The following is a 17,704-nucleotide window of genomic DNA, read 5'->3' as shown; positions in this document are numbered from 1 at the left end:
AGATTCAAAGATCACTATGAAACAAATGATAAAGATTATTCTGTTAATGAATTAACAATTTCTATTGTATGGATGCCACGGTTTAATGGTTTCAAAGTGTAGTAGTGTAATTATCATTATGAGTTGTTAGGGAAAACTTTGATAAACATAATAAAAATTGCCGATATGGGAGTTGTCATTGTCACTGTCTATTTGTTGTCTTTCTCATGGTGAGTTATCTATTATCAGAGGGAGGAAAGTACAATTTTGAAAACTTTTTCCAGTTCCAATATTGAATTTCAGAATAAATTTCTCTTTTTATTTTATTTTATTTATTATGCATTGCTAATCAACATACATGCATATCTATAACAGTTTCTTCAAGATTAAAAAAGTTTTTTCAAAATTAAAATTGATAAAATTATACTTTTAGTAAACTATGTCTCAAGAAAGATTTACTAGATTAGCCATTTTATCAAATGAAAACGACACATTAGAAAAACTCAATTACAGAAGTTTGTTAAATAATAATTTTGCATCACAAAAAGGGGGAAAAAAATTATTTGAAATGAAAATAAAATATTAAAATTATTATTGATACTTAAATAGCAAAATAATTTTTTTTTTTTTTTCTTTTCGACTTGTTTGAATGAACATAATCCAGTAGCATTCAGATTTTATTTTATTTTTTTATTATTTTTTTTTATGTGATTGAACAATTGACTGCAATATGGGAGGCCAACAAACAAACACACAGTTTATTATTATTATTATTATTATTATTAGTATTATTATTGCTATTTTTGTTGTCAATGAGTAGTAAACAAGTAACTATCATCAGTTTTTTATTATATATATATGTTAATTTTTCCTGTAATTGATTCATTGTATTTGACATAAGGATGGAGATTGGTGAATGAGATGTTTCTTATATGCAAAGTGCACTGTAAGACCAGACATCAGTCTCAGAACATCATTGTTGCACATCATCAACAACCAAAACTATAATATAAAAAAGGAGAGCACCAGACAAAACCATTAGCACCCAATTAGAATATTATATATATATATATATATTTTGAAAGCATCATTTAATTATATTCATTAGTTAAATCATTTAGGGATTTCTATCTTTTGTTAGAATTTAAAATAAAAAATTAGTAATAAATCTCTCTTGTAGCAGCCTTCCATCAAGATGATGACGATACACAATGGATTTGTGTTCATCATAAATATGGGAATGCAGGAATTTTTATTTATTTATTTATTTTTTTAGTGTAAAGAATGTAAACATTGCCTTCTATGCCTTTTTTTTTTTTTTGGTTAAATATTTCTGTATTTGTAGTGTTCATTTTGTTTGAAAATTATTCCCAATGGTTTTAATATTACAATTTAGGATAAATTACGAATATTCTCCCTAAGGTTTACTCAAATATTAATATGAAAATCTTTATCTGCCACATATTACAATCATGATCATGTGGTTCTGGAAATTAATCCCGACCTTTAAAATTTCTAATCACATAACAAATAACCTCATCCATTAACTAACCATTAACTCAATAAACAATTTTTAATAATGTCAGCAATATATTTCAATTATAAGAATTTTAGTAATTTCATTGTTTTATAGGGGGATAGTTAAGAATCTCATAGTTTGACTCAAATTTCATTTGATCTCTATTATTTCTATTTGAACAATTTAATCTTTACATGTAAAGTCTAGTTTCAATTTGGTTTTTACGTCCAAATTTCCGTTAATTTTTTTAGACTCATAACCAATTTTAACCTCCATCTTAAATGGAATAATTAAATTAAAACTAGACTGTGCATAGATCAAATTGTTCGATTTGAAATTAAATGAACGAAATTGCAATTGGGATCAAAGTATAGGGATTAAAAGTGCAATATATTCACCCTGTTTGATTTCATTTTTCTGAGTTAATTTTCAAAATTTTATTCTTAAAAGTGTATTTAGAAAATTAACTATCAAAAGTCACATCAACACTGACCAAAGTGCATCTAGAAAATCAAAGTGCATCCAGAAGTCACAAACCAAAGTGCATCCAGAAAATCCAGGATTTTGGAATTTTTTTTTTTAATTATTTTTTGGATAACCAAACAGAAAGTCCAAATTTTTCGAAATATTGAATTCAAAGAACCAAACAGGTTCCTTTTCTTTTTTTCAGTAGTTGGCGGCTACAACTTAATGGAGGGAAATTCTTACAATTGAAAAGATTTAAACACTTGACCTCTTAGTCAAATGAAAGAAAATATTAGCTGTTTCTCAACAACTCTCCTAGTCTTTAAAATACACTCCGAACTTTCTCCACACCAACTTTTCATAGTGTTGTAAAAAATAAAGAACTGCCAAAAAGAATTTTGTTGATACTTTTTTTGATTTTTTCTAGTGCTTGCTTTTATAAAATTTGGTTGTTAACAAGTGGTCCTACCAAGTTGTCTCATGCTTACTCATACTGATAGATCTGGCTCAAGCATTCTTCTAGCAAAATAAAATGGAGCCTACAATGTCCAAGTCAATTTATAGAAACAGTAGGCTAAGGATAATATTTGCAAAAATATTGCTTTTTATGTTGCAAACAACTATATGCTGCCAAGTCAATCTACATCTTGTTCCCAACAATTTTGTTCTCTCTCTTTGATTTTATTTTAAGAAGTATAGTGACTTTTAATCACATTGTCACTTCCTCTGTAATGTTGAATTTTTTATTAAATTTACGGACTTTGGCCTCCTGCTGTGTGATTTTGACAGGAATGTAAAACAAATTTAATTACTTGAACTCGACTAGTGTTAGATCTATTTAAAACTTATCTAAAATTAGCTCGTTTTATTAATTAACAATTCAAATTTAAATATGTTGAAACTCGTTAAGTTTTGAAACCAAGTTTGAACAACCTGTTTCGTATCTTAACTCAACTCGTTGATACACTCTTTGTAATATTTTTTGAAATATTTTGACTTACACCCTTCCAAGTAGAACCCAGATTTTGTTTTGTTTTGCTCTCTCTCTCTCTCTCTCTCTCTCTCTCTCTCTCTCTCTCTCTCTCTCTCTCTCTCTCTCTCTCTCTCTCTCTTCTTTATATGTAATTTTTCTATTTCTTCTTTTGTTCGCTCAACCAAGCTAACTGATGCATAATAATTCTTAATTTCCTGTAAGAATTTTGAATTCTGGCTAACTGCCCATAGATAATGACTTCTAAATATTCAATTGAAAACCCAAGCCACTAAAGCATGGATACTCTAAAAAAGGTCACGTACACGTATGGGATATTTTTTGGATACATATTAGATACGGCTAAGGAGTATTCAAAAATAATTTTTTATATTTTTTTTATTTCAGATACGGGATGGATACGTTCAAGATACAGGAAGGATATGTTCGGGATACGGCAGGGGGCGGAAACATAATTTTCTTACAGATTTTAATAGGTCAAATTGTAAAATTATAAAGTCTAATGCAAGTAAAAAATACCAAAGATATGCCACTGCTTAAGCACTTATGGAATGATCAAACGAAGTACAAATGAAGGAACCTTAGCCTCTATAAAGACAAAAATTAAAATAAAAAACTAAAATGAAACAACATCATTGATCTCCAAAGGTTGATCATGCCTCTTTCTTTTTTTCTTTTTCTTTTTTTTCTTTCTACCTTTATCTTCACAAAAATACCTCTATACCACTCTCACATGAAGAGGAACAAGCAAAAATTGACATTGATATTCTGAATTAATATAATTGTTTTTATTAGCTTGCTTTAGGATTTGATATGTTCTGAATCAACATTTGATATTAAGTAAACGAAAGTACTCATGCTTGAAAAAATTACAAAATATATTTTTTACAAAACGTATTCTCGCCGTACCCATATCTAATTTTTTTAGATTTTATCGCCGTGTCCATATTGTACCGTATCCATATCCCATATCCATATCGGCACTTCCTAGCTGAACCAATTCTCAGTATTAGAACCCTACTAGTGGTACTTAATACAATGTAGTTAATTTGTATAAAAAGCCAAAACTAGAAACATCATCTGAAAATATTTATGCATTCTTTGAACAGTTTATTAACTTATTATTCAGAGTCTGTCCATCTATGTTAGTTGATCAATTATTTTATTTAGTCTTACATGCTGGCCACGATTTTTCAAAGTTCCAAGACTCTTATTGTTAGTATTTTTTTCAAACAATAAACCCCTCCATGTAATCGTCAATGATCTTCAGAATCCAGACAAATTGATTGCGGTTATGAAGTTTCTGAGAAAATTATTGGTTGTCCCGTTGAAAACTTGTTGACGGACTTTTTCAATCCGAGGCTTATCTTCTCCTATAGTTCTGCTACAAATATAAAAATCGGTCACAAAACCGGGCACATAGTATATATTCTGTGCCTGGTTCTGTGTCTCTTCTATCATTGTCTGATTACTATCTTATCTTTTAAGTTTTTTCGGGTAAAGTAGGCACAGATGAGATCTCATATGAGGAATATTGACAAAGATGCACTTTCAGCAATAATTTTCTTAATGGTGTCTCTGTTCGTGATCTCCACCTCTGTTCGTGCAGAACCTAATTTCATATCTTGTGATGTTAGTCCTGCTAATTACACGCAAAATAGCCCATTTGGGAACAATCTTAAGAGGCTTCTTGAGTCTCTTGTTAGGGAAAATCGATGTGATTCCCCACAAGTAAATCAATCAATAGGAATAAAAATTAATGCGGAAAAATTAAATCAAAAGCAACACAATTTTTACGTGGTTCCCTCAATGTGAGGTACGTCCACGGGATCGAAATCCGATTCTACTATCAACCAAATAAGTTCCAAACGATTACAAACGAGACACTAATGGTCTCACAAAACCGCCCTTAGGTGAATTCTAAATAATCACAAATAAACAAGAGGAAAGACCTCACCAAATAGATGAACCAAAATCTTCAGAATCAGAGTTGAAGAAGACCCAAAATAATAACCCAAATCAACACCGAAAACGAATCAAACAAAGCAGCCGAAACCACACCACCAAGATGTATTCAAGTACTGCCACTCCAAACCAAAAAATCACCAAAGGTGAATTAATTGGCACGAACCCCGAATTCGAAAAGTTTGAACAAAAACTTTGTGAAAGCTGTACAAACCTCCTTTGAAAATAAACAATATATATTGAATCTTGGGTTTTAAAAACAAGTCATAATTGTTACCAAATTGAATTGGGTCTCCACAAATATAATATATAAAAATATATTATACCTAAATCAAGTCAAATTGAAACTCTTTTAATAAACCAATTGGGTCCCACACTCCAATAAGGAGGTATACCCAACAATTCTCTCCCTACCGACTTAGGTGGAGAGATAAACCATACCTGCCAAAGTTCGACACTTTAAATGTTTGTTCCTCGACAAAGTCTTTGTCAACATATCCGAAATATTATCATCCGTGTGAACTTTTTCGAGTTGCAACAATTTCGAATCTAACACATCACGAATCCAATGGTATCTCACATCAATGTGTTTCGATCTCGAATGAAAAGTAGAATTTTTGCTCAAGTGAATAGCACTTTGACTATCACAATAAAGTACATACCTTTCTTGCTTCAAACCCAATTCTTGTAAAAATTTCTTTAACCATAACTCTTCTTTGCAAGCTTCCGTAATGGCAATAAATTCAGCTTCGGTAGTTGAGAGAGCAACACATTTTTGTAATTTAGATTGCCATGCCACAGCTCCCCCTGCAAAATTCATCAAATACCTCGAAGTAGATTTCCGAGAATCAACATCACCAGCCATGTCAGAATCTGTGAACCCATCAAGCATCGGCTTACCATCCCCAAAACACAAACACACCTTCGAAGTCCCTCGAAGATGCCTTAAAATCCATTTTACCGTTGCCCAATGTTCTTTACCCGGATTAAAGAGAAAACGACTCACCACACCAACGGCGTGAGCAATATCCGGCCTTGTACAAACCATGGCGTACATCAAAGAACCAACTGCTGAAGCATAAGGAACTTTCAACATCTCTTCTTTGTCTTTCTCACTTGTAGGATATTGATTCGAACTAAGTTTGAAGTGACTCGCAAGTGGACAACCAACCGGCTTTTCTTTGTTCATGTTGAACCTCTCAAGAACTTTCTCAATGTAGCTTTCTTGAGACAACCAAATCAGCCCCTCTTTGCGATCACGAACAATTTTCATACCAAGAATTTGCTTTGTCGGCCCCAAATCTTTCATAGCAAAAGACTTGCTTAACTCCAATTTCAACCTGTTTATCAAGGTAGAATCTTGACCCACAATTAATATGTCATCAACGTAAAGCAAAAGAATAATAAATTTACCATCCGAAAATTTTTTCACAAACACACACTGGTCCGAAGTGGTTTTAGAAAAACCATTATTCATCATGAAAGAGTCAAATTTTTTGTACCACTACCGCGGGGCTTGCTTGAGGCCATACAAACTTTTCTTCAATTTGCAAACAAATTTCTCTTTCCCTGTTTCCACAAATCCTTCCGGTTGCTCCATGTAAATTTCTTCTTCAAGATCACCATGAAGAAATGCGGTTTTTACATCAAGTTGCTCAACTTCAAGGTTCATACTTGCAGCCATGCCAAGTACAACCCGAATAGAAGACATCTTCACAACTGGTGAGAAAATCTCATCAAAATCAATACCTTTCTTTTGCCCAGAACCTTTCACAACAAGACGTGTTTTGTACCTCAGATTCTTGCCATCATTCTTCAATTTGAAGACCCACTTATTTTTCAGAATTTTCCTCCCCTTAGGCAACTTCACTAAATCATAAGTTTGGTTTTCAAGTAAGGAATTCATCTCCTCTTCCATGGCCTTTTTCCAATCACATTTCTTTGCATGCTCAATTGCTTCTTGGTAGCTCTCAGGCTCCCCTTGATCAGAAATCAACACAAATTCATTGGGAGGATACTTTCTTGAAGGTTGTCGGCCCCTTGTAGATTTTCTTAACTCAAGTTGTGGTGGTGGTTCTTGAGTTGGATGCTCTTCCTTAATTTCTGGCTCAACTTCATTAGGATTAGCATCATTCTCTATATCTTCAATAGGTGACTGCACATCTCCCCCATTTTCATCATCAACTGAAGATGAAGGAGATGGATCCATGTCAATGAGATCACTAGTTTTTGGCTCCGGTTGGTCACCTTTGCCAAAGTCTTCAATTGTTTGGTCTTCAAGAAACACAACATCACGGCTTCGAATGAATTTCTTGTCGACCGGATCCCACAATCTATACCCAAATTCATCACGCCCATAGCCAAGAAAGATACATTTTCTTGACTTGCTGTCAAGCTTGGACCTCTCATCTTTTGGAATGTGAACAAAAGCTCGGCAACCAAACACTCTCAAGTGCTCATAAGACACATCTTTACCAGTCCAAACTCTTTCTGGAACATCAACATTCAATGGATAGGAAGGAGACAAATTGATCACGTCAACCGTTGTCTTCAATGCCTCACCCCAAAAGAATCTTGGCAATTTAGCTTGTGAAAGCAAACACCTTGTTCTTTCCACAATGGTGCGATTCATCTTCTCGGCAACTCCATTTTGTTGAGGAGTCTTCTTAACTGTCTTTTGATGCCGAATACCTTGTCTGCGACAATACTCATCAAATGGCCCAATGTATTCACCACTATTGTCTGATCGGATGCACTTCAATTTCTGCCCTGTTTCTCTTTCAACCATGGCCTGAAAAATGCTTAAATACTTCTAGAACTTGATCTTTAGTTTTTAGTAGAAAAGCCCAAACTTTCCTTGAATAATCATCAATGAAAGTAACAAAATGAAGTGCACCACTATGTGTTCTAACTTTTAAAGGACCACAAACATCCGAATGAATCAACTCCAAACATTTTCTTTTCTAGAAGCAACATTTTTATGAAAAGAAACTCTATGTTGTTTACCCGCCAAACAATGAACACAAGTTTTAAGATGTGTACCTTTCAAACCGGGTGGAAGCTCTTTCTTGAACAAAACTTGCAGCCCCTTTTCACTCATATGGCCAAGCCGCTTGTGCCACAATTCGGTAGAAATATCATCTTGAAGTGCATTGACAACACCTTTACAAATTTTTCCTTGCATCGAATAAAGTGTATGAGTCTTTTTACACTTAGCCACCACCAAGGAACCCTTTGTGAGCTTCCATATTCCATCACCAAATTTGTTGTTGTAGCCTTCATCATCTAGCTTCCCGGTAGAGATCAAATTGAGGCGAATGTCGGGAACATGCCTCACATCTTTAAGCAACAACTTGCAGCCCAAATTTGTTTCCAAGCAAACATCACCCATACCAATAATCTTGGACAAACCTTCATTACCCATTCGAACATAACCATAATCTCCTTCGGTGTAGGTAGTGAAGAAATCAACTCAAGAAGTCACATGAAAAGAAGCACCGGAATCAATCACCCAATTGCTCTCTTGGCCCACAAAATTGATACAATCATCTTCACAAACGACCATGAGATCACCATTGGTAGTAACTGCCGTTGTGTCTTCTTGCTTCTTGTCCACACTTTTGACACGCCTTTTCTCCTTATTCTTGAGCTTTCGGCATTCTCGCTTCATGTGTCCTTTCTCATGGAAATAATAGCACTCAATGTCTTTCTTTGAAAAAAAACCATCTTTTGATTTATCACGGCTTTGATCACGACCATGAGGAGTTTTACTCATCCCTCTTGTTTTGCTTCGGCCTCTCACAACGAATGCTTCCAAATGACCTGCTGATTTTCTTCTAGTTTCTTCATTCAACAGGCTACTGGTGACTTGGCCCATTGTGACAACTCCATCGGGCGCTGAATTACCGACGGTCACAACCAAAGTCTCCCGACTTTCGGGCAAACAACTAAGTAGCATCAAAGCCTGTAACTCATCATCAAAAACAATTTTCATAGAAGCAAGTTGGTTAACAATACTCTTTATTTCATTCAGATGTTTCGGAATAGGCCTGCCCTCTTTATATTTTAAATTAACCAACTTACGAAACAGAAAAGCTTTATTTGTAGCTGATTTTCTATCATAAAGGCTCTCTAATTTTTTTCCATAAATCATGTGCTGAAGTTTCAGTAGCAACATGATGAAACACACTATCATCAATCCATTGACGGATAACACCAACGGCTTTTGGATTAAGCCTATTCCATTCATCATCTTTCATACCCTCGGGTTTGCCACTAGCACCCTCAATGGGTCCATACAAATCTTTACAAAATAATAGGTCCTCCATTTTAGTTTTCCAAGTTACCCAATTACTTCCATTGAAGCTAGACATACGACCCACATTCCCCTCCATTGATTTACACAAATAAATAAACTCAAATAGACCGTAAGCTCTGATACCAGTTGTTAGGGAAAATCGATGTGATTCCCCACAAGTAAATCAATCAATGGGAATAAAAACTAATGCGAAAAAATTAAATCAAAAGCAACACAAGAATTTTTACGTGGTTCCCTCAGTGTGAGGTACATCCACGGGATCGAAATCCGATTCCACTATCAACCAAATAAGTTCCAAACGATTACAAACGAGACACTAATGGTCTCACAAAACCACCCTTAGGTGAATTCCAAATAATCACAAATAAACAAGAGGAAAGACCTCACCAAATAGATGAACCAAAATCTTCAGAATCAGAGTTAAAGAAGACCCAAAATAATAACCCAAATCACCACCGAAAACGAATCAAACAAAGCAGCTGAAACCACACCACCAAGATGTATTCAAGTACTGCCACTCCAAACCAAAAAATCACCAAAGGTGAATTAATTGGCACGAACCCTGAATTCGAAAAGTTCGAACAAAAACTTTTTGAAAGCCGTACAAACCTCCTTTGAAAATAAACAATATATATATATATATATTGAATCTTGGGTTTTAAAAACAAGTCCTAATTGTTACCAAATTGAATTGGGTCTCCACAAATATGTAGACACCCCATTTTTGACCGTCCTCAAGATTTGGACGTCACCGTTTGAACACTCGGTGATTACCTATGTTTGTGTTTGTTTGGAGTTCCCGGAGGTCTCGGCTCGCGCGCCTTGCCTCAGGATCCCCGAACTCGACCGTTTAGTGTCTGGTTTCACACCAAACACTTTTGTTTTGCCTTGGAAGGGCAGGGTAGGGCTTGTAGACCATCCCCACCCACCACCGACATTGGCTAGATGCCACCGGCTGGTTTTTGCTGCCACCGGCAATATAGTTTGCCGGCCGGCACTATTTGTTGCCGGTCAGCACTATTTAGTGCCGGCCGGCACTCTTTTTGGCCAAGATGGCATTTTTAGCCGGCCGATTGCTGTTCATCTGCTTTTGCAGATATTTTTAGACAGCTGTCTTGCTTTTTCATCCCTCCATACACGTGTATGGAGGGATCTCCCCCTTGTAAAGCTTGTCTTGTAAGCTTTACAAGACATATAGAGAGAGGCTTGTCTCTAGGCTAGAGAGGTTGGACATTTTAGGATATTTTGAGAGCTTAGACAGCCATTGTTAGGGTTTGAGTTCTAGGGTTAGGGTTTGTTACACCTTATCTCTCTCTTTTTCCCTCTTGTGTGTGTTTTTAGTGTGTTTAGTCCATACTATTGCACACAAACACATAGTGTTTCACCTTCCTTTGGATCTTGAGGTTCTAAAGGACTGATTTTGAGGTTTTGGTGTTGGATTCAAGCTAAAGGAGGCCATTGGAGCACCATTTGTGAAGGGGTCATCAAGGGTGAGAATCTAGCCCCATTTTCCCCCATTTTTGCATTGATTTTCTACCTATCTTAGAGCTATTTTTGTGCTTATTGTATAATACAAAAAAGTTCTGTTTTTAGGCCCTCTTTATTGTTTATTAAGAGTGTTTTGTTGTTTGAGGGTTGTTGACCACCCTTAGGCCTTAAAAGGCCTCATTTTGTGCCCTTTTGTGTGAGCTCCGGGATTTTGGTGTTGGGGTCTCTTCACCGCTGAAATCTTGAGGGATTTCAGCGGTGAAGATGATGCCTTAAAGTCCCAAGAAGGAGAGGGCCACCCCCTCTCCTTGTTGTCCTTGAAAAGGGCATGTTTTGGCCTCTTGAGAGAGCATTATGCTTGAGTGTGTGTTGAGCATGTTTGGTCTGTTTTTCATGCTTATATATCCATAATATAACATGATTTTAAATTGGTTTTGGTACTCCATGCATGCTTAGCATAGTTGCCCTGTAATGCCATGTTTATGCCTTAATGTGCCTTAGGTTGTTAGCCTTTGTGGGAGCATGTTTTAGGCTTAGTCTTGTGAAGATTATGTGCTTATTTTGCCATGTTTTAGGTCTGTCCATATGTGTTTGGGTCGATTTTGGCATGCTTGATATAGCTCCTTTGTATTTGGGCTTGTTAGCCTTGAGTATGTGCATGTGTAGCATGACATCTTTGCATCGAATTGGTGATTTGGGGTCCCTCCACATGTTATTTCAGTCCCATTTCCATGCTTGTTTGATTGCCTTGCATGCCTCTTTAATGCTTTGGAAGCTTGTGTAGCAATGCTCCATGTTTTGGTGTCTATGTATGCCTTTGTATTTGAGCCACTTAGATGCCATCTAAGGAGTCCTTTGGCTTTGTTTTGACATGCTAAAAATCTGTTTTAGTAGTTTAATGCATGCCATGTTTGTTGTGATAAACATGCTTCAAAGCTTCATGACTTGCTTCAAGTACTTGGACCATGCTTGCATGCACTTGCTTGTCTTGTTTAATGTGATTTGGCATCATTTTATAACATGATTTTAGAGCTCGCGTTGCATGCCAATTGTTCATGATTGCTTCTTTCAAGTGTGCTTGAATGTTGCTTGCTTTGTGCCTAAGTGTTGGGTCTTAACATGTGTATGTGTGCATGTGTGCTTAGCATCCATTTTGGGCATTAATGGCTACTGTTTTGGGCCTTATTAGAGCTGCCTAATCCATGTATAAGTCCATCTTTCCATTAGTTTGCATTGCCATATGTATGCTTGTATGCTTGCATAAGTTTGCCCCCATGCCATGTTGCATCCTTAGTTTGTATGCTTAGGTTGCATTGCATCTTGCGTGCATGCCTTGTTCCTTGACTTGATGATAGGAATTGGGCCTTGTTTGGTTTGATTCGGTTTGCATGCATTTGAAATCAAAGTTGCATACTTGGTTCTTTGGGCCATCATGCATGGAAATGCGTGATTGGTGGTCCGAGAATCGAGGCACATGCCCCTTTGAGTCATTATCATGATAAGGGACATGGTTGGTGCATACATGCCTTGAATTGTGCTGCCATGCTTTGTTTTGCCCTCTGTTGCTGTGAGTTGCAGGTTCTGCAGGCTTTCTTTGCCGACCGGCAGTGTAAGGTGCCGGCCGGCAATCTTTTCTCTGCCGACAACTCCATTTTGTGCCGATGGTCACACACCACTGCCGGTGGTAATTTCACTCAGCCGGTGGTATTCCCCAGTGTCCAGGGATGCAGATCTGAGGTTTTGACAGCCTCCAGAGGAGTGAAGGAAGGAAAACAGAGGCAGCCTATGCATGGCGGCACGTTTCCCGAGACGATTTTCCTGTTTTAATTAATTTATTTAATTTGTTAATTAAATTAATTAATTTGTAATATTAATTAGCTTGCGTAGTTAATTAATTTGTAATATTTATTTGGTCCCTCCGAGCGAGGGAAAATCTGTAATAAGTGTGAGTGGGTGGTGTGTATGTCTTCCAACCTCACTTCTTTCTTCCCTTTTACTTACCTGCTTTGATGGTTAGTATTAGGGCACGTTTAATTTAGCATACCTTATGCTACGCATGCGTGCATCCATACATTTGTATTACATACATTAGGCTCGGTACATCATGCTAACTGCATTTGTACTTCAAATTCTAAACTGAATATGTGATAGTTGTGCATTTCTCACATGCCATGTTTAGGATAGCCGAGCCTATTCTAGAAATACTTTGTATGCGATGCATTAGGCACTTAACATGGACTTGGATCATGCATGTTTGCTAACGAGTTCTTTGTTTTGGCACGGAGTACGATGTAAGTATTTCTGCTTTAGCATATCGCATGAGTGTGAATGTTGCTATGACAGCATGCTTAACATGTGGCTAGATGCTTATGTGTTATAAACTGCTTGGATGCCTGTGGGTGAAAGTTGGATTGTTTGAGTTGGAAGAACTCATTGAAATCCGTGTTTTAGCCTACTTGCGAGTAGCAAATCCAAAGCATTTTCCAAAACAAACGGATATGCAATGCTTGTTTCCAAATTAGGCAATCTAGTCTATACTTGTTTGCTGCGCGCATAACATAGTAATTCTAGGCTAATAAATGGAATAAGAACACATAAAGTTTTCAAATACGGATATCACGGTTAGTAGAGGCCTGTCTTCGGACCGGGCGAAAGGGGGTGCTCATAGCTGACCTTCCCCGATCGTACCCAAGCTCCCCAGCCGAGACAACTCCGGTGATGACGAACATGTGGCCTTCGGCACCGAGTCAGGGTTTCCTAAATTTCCCCATTTTAAAAATATTTAGGTGGCGACTCTGTATCTGGCAAAGCAGTCCATGTTTGGCACTACTTTTTCAAAAATCTGTTTCTCAAAACGATTTGCCAGATTTGGACTCTTTGGTTCAGATTAAGAACCGTGACACAAGTCGAGTCCGAACTGTAGTAACCCCAAATGAACAGAACGGGACTCATCCTCCCGGGGCGTTCGGGGACGTCTACAAAATATAATATATAAAAATATATTATACCTAAATCAAGTCAAATTGAAACTCTTTTAATAAACCAATTGGGTCCCACACTCCAATAAGGAGGTATACCCAACATCTCTATGGTCGAACACTCCTCTAAGTCAAGGCTTCAACAGTACTGTATTCGGAAACAGTACTGATCAAGTTTATGGGCAAGCACTTTGCAGAGGGGATGTCACTCCTGAAGTGTGTCGGGATTGCATTCAGAATGCAAGCCTGGAGATCATGACAGTGTGTCCAACCCAAAATGCAATTATATGGCATGAATTCTGTCAAGTTCAGTACTCATACCGGCCTTTTTATTCCTGGGACGGCTATACTGGAATGTATCTTGACTCGAATAAAGATATGAAAAATATATCGGACAGTGTTGGTTTCGTTGTAGTTTTGAAGGAATTCATGAATAAACTCTCCGATCAAGCTGCGTTTAATCCTTCTAACTTCATGTTTGCTACTGGTAAACCAAAATTACAACGAATGAAACGATTTATGGGCTTGTACAGTGCACAAGAGACATCTCACGAAGCGACTGTAGAGTTTGTTTGAATTCTGAATTTGGAGACCTTGATGGGTGCTGTGATTATCGCCAAGGTGGTACTGTTTTAAGCAGAAACTGCAACATGAAGTTTCAGCTATATCTGTTTTACAACGAACCTACTGTCAATGGTAAGAAAATTGAATTTAAAATAGTTACTTTGTCTATGCTATTGCTTGTTTCCATATACTTGAAGAAAACAAGAAAACTATGTTGTTTGTCGAAAATCATTTGACTACTTTGTACAAATAACTCTCATATGGTTTCAATTTTGGGCCAAAATGATTTTAAAAAAATTTCCTAAAAAGGGTGTTTTCTATAAAATTTCCCCAAAAGAATTTGCCAAACATGTTTATTGTCATTAGTGTATACAATATATGAACTGAAATTGAGAACATAGATCTTTTGCCTAAACAAGCAGGGAATAGAAAGAAGATTAAGGTGGCTATGCTAGTTACCGATCCAACAACATTTGTGCTCGCAGGTCTTGCTGCTGGCTGCTATTTTATTCGTCATCAGCGAAGTAACCGAACACAAAAGGGTAAATTTACAAAGCAGCAAGTTTAAAAACACAGAAGCCAAACACAAAATCAGACACAAAATATGCGTTTTCTGAGTCAGGTTTTGCATTTTGTTTATGTATTTCAAGACTTATTGTTGTCCAAATGCTTAATCACCAACACGCTACATTCCCATGTCTAGAATTGTATAAAATACTGTCCAATCTGTAACAACCGCACCAATTCACCGTTTTATCTGCTAACCGTAGATTAAACTTTAAAATTTATAATCTACCTTCAAAACCGCTCCGATCCACATACATATATAAATTTTTGATGTCTAATAAAATATCAAAGTAAAATTGAGTATGAGAGAGATTTTTTTAATTTGTTACCAATTAATAGTTATATATATGAATAATATTATGTAAACTTAGTTTGTGTTATATATATAAAAAATATTATGCAAATCAGTGTTATATATTATGCAAATGCTTGATAATTGGTTAAGAATATTTTTTAATCTGTCAATCCACCCCAAACCGTCCAAACAGCAATTTGGTTATCCGCCAATCCGCCATTTGGTTTATAATTTTACTCTCAAATTGGCAAACACCACCATATCAATGAAATAACTACCATTAGCAGAAGAGTCTTCTGCCCTACAGATGAGGAAAAAAGCCAAAGTGCATTGTTACGAGAATGGCAAACCCACCTAGTGTTGACATTAATCAAGAAGGTGAATTTGTCAGTTCTCAGGAACTGCCTTTCATGGAGTTGGCTACTATAAAGGCAGCCACAGGAAACTTTTCTGATACAAATAAGCTCGGACAAGGCAGGTTCAGCACTGTTTACAAGGTAACAACTTTTTCCCTGTTAATGTGATCAATCCCGTTGTCTTCCAGATGGTTTTAAACAATAGCATCGGGGACACGTATTTGTATTAGTGATACGGTCTTATAACAGCCGATATATTAGTTGTCCAAAATCTCAATACATATCATATCAATTGATATTATGCAAATTTAGAGTCCTTTATCCTTTTTGATCAATAAATATTTAACTGAAATTTGTAGGGTATCTTGTGTGATGGCAAGGAAATAGCGGTCAAAAGGTTGTCAAGGAAATCATGGCAAGGATTAGAGGAGTTCAAGAACGAAGTCATACTAATAGCAAAACTTCAACATAGAAACCTTGTGAGGCTTGTGGGTTGTGGCATAGAGGGAGAAGAAAAGTTGCTCATATATGAATACATGCCCAACAAAAGCCTTGATCTCTTCATATTTGGTTTGTTCTTGTATCTTTTATTTATACAGCTCAGTATAGCTAAGAAAATAAACAAAAAAAGTATTATCTCAGGTAGCTTTAATTTTTTATACAATTTCAGATTCAGAGAAGCGTGCAAAACTTCATTGGGATTTACGCCTGAACATTATTCTTGGGATTGCTCGAGCACTACTTTATTTGCACGAAGACTCGAGGCTTAAAATCATACACAGGGATCTAAAGCCTAATAATGTTCTATTGGACCAAGAAATGGTCGCTAAGATATCAGATTTCGGAATGGCGAGAATTTTTGGTGAAAACCAAAATATAGCTAACACCAAAAGAGTTGTAGGAACATAGTAAGTCTATTCTTTCTCATAGTTTTAAATGTTGGTTGATATTTATCAGGTTTCAGCCCTTCCAATACCGATGAATAAAAATTACACCAACATTAACCAACTCCCAATACATATCGGTTCAAAAGTTGATATGACTACTATATAAAGCTCTATAAAGCTATTTTTGGCTGTTGATGATTTAATACGTATCGTTCGCTACACCTGATATTGACCGCGACAAATACCAATCGTGACACATTGCTATAAAGCTATTCATTCATTGAAACTATATATTTTAATTGAAAAGAAGATAAAATAATGATCATATTTGATACAGTGGATACATGGCTCCCGAGTATGCAATGGGTGGACTATTCTCTGCAAAATCTGATGTTTTCAGTTACGGAGTGATCTTGCTCGAGATCATTAGTGGGAAAAGAAACAGTGGCTTTTACCTTACAGAACATGCTCAGACACTCCTTGCTTATGTTTGTGTTTTCAACCCCCTTTTCAACTACAAATACTCGAATAACTAGAATGTGACAACTACTCATTCAAATTAAAACTATCTGATTTTATAGGCATGGCAACTATGGAGCGATGGAAAAGAACTCGAATTTTTAGATCCATTGTTGGTGGGGTCATGCCCCGTGGCAGAAGTTGTAAGATGTATCCATATTGGGCTTCTATGTGTCCAAGAAGATCCGAAAGATAGACCAAATATGTCATCTGTGGTGGTTCTATTGGGAAGTGAATCAGCAACACTTCCTGAACCAAATCAACCTGCATTTTTTGTTGGCAGGGTTGCTCATATCGAACCACCTTCATCCACAGATCCTTCTGTAAAAAATCAAATTTCTAGCATATCACCATGGTGAATGCTAAAAGGTTGTCACTTGCTGTGATTTTTGTTGTGTGTTGTGATTGTAAATTGAAATAATTTTTGTCACATAGAAAGAAATATATGTAATATATGATAATTCATATAGTTGTGATCAATGGGAAAAGTGTTTGTACCATCCAATGCTAAAAGTAATGACAATTCATTTCTCTATTAAAAATAGGGAGTGGATCCCCCCCAATCCTTTATCCAGACTGAAGGGCAATGTTCGGATCCGTGGGGTTCTGTTTCAATAATTCGAACCGTTCATTTTATTAGGCATTTCATGTATATCAGCCACAAAAAAAAAAAAAATTAGAGCGATGTGATAATTGTAGCATATTCTATTCATCGCGTTTGTTACCAAAAAATGAATGGTCTATTTTTAAAAACACAATTGTTGTTTATGTTTTTGGTGACAAAAGCATTAGATTAAAAATGTTACAATTATC

At 36.2% G+C, this 17,704-nt stretch overlaps 1 pseudogene; it reads left to right on the top strand.

Moving 5' to 3' along the window:
• The first annotated feature begins 4,466 nt into the window (after window positions 1–4,466).
• LOC114317066 (cysteine-rich receptor-like protein kinase 8) lies at window positions 4,467–17,250 on the top strand (annotated as a pseudogene).
• Window positions 17,251–17,704: the final 454 nt, after the last annotated feature.

This window comes from Camellia sinensis, chromosome 9 (assembly GCF_055761805.1).
Source record: "Camellia sinensis isolate YWXY chromosome 9, ASM5576180v1, whole genome shotgun sequence".
Taxonomy (NCBI): Eukaryota; Viridiplantae; Streptophyta; class Magnoliopsida; order Ericales; family Theaceae; genus Camellia; species Camellia sinensis.
The sequence above is the reverse complement of the archived record's forward strand: the minus strand, read 5'-3'. Positions and strand labels throughout refer to the sequence as shown.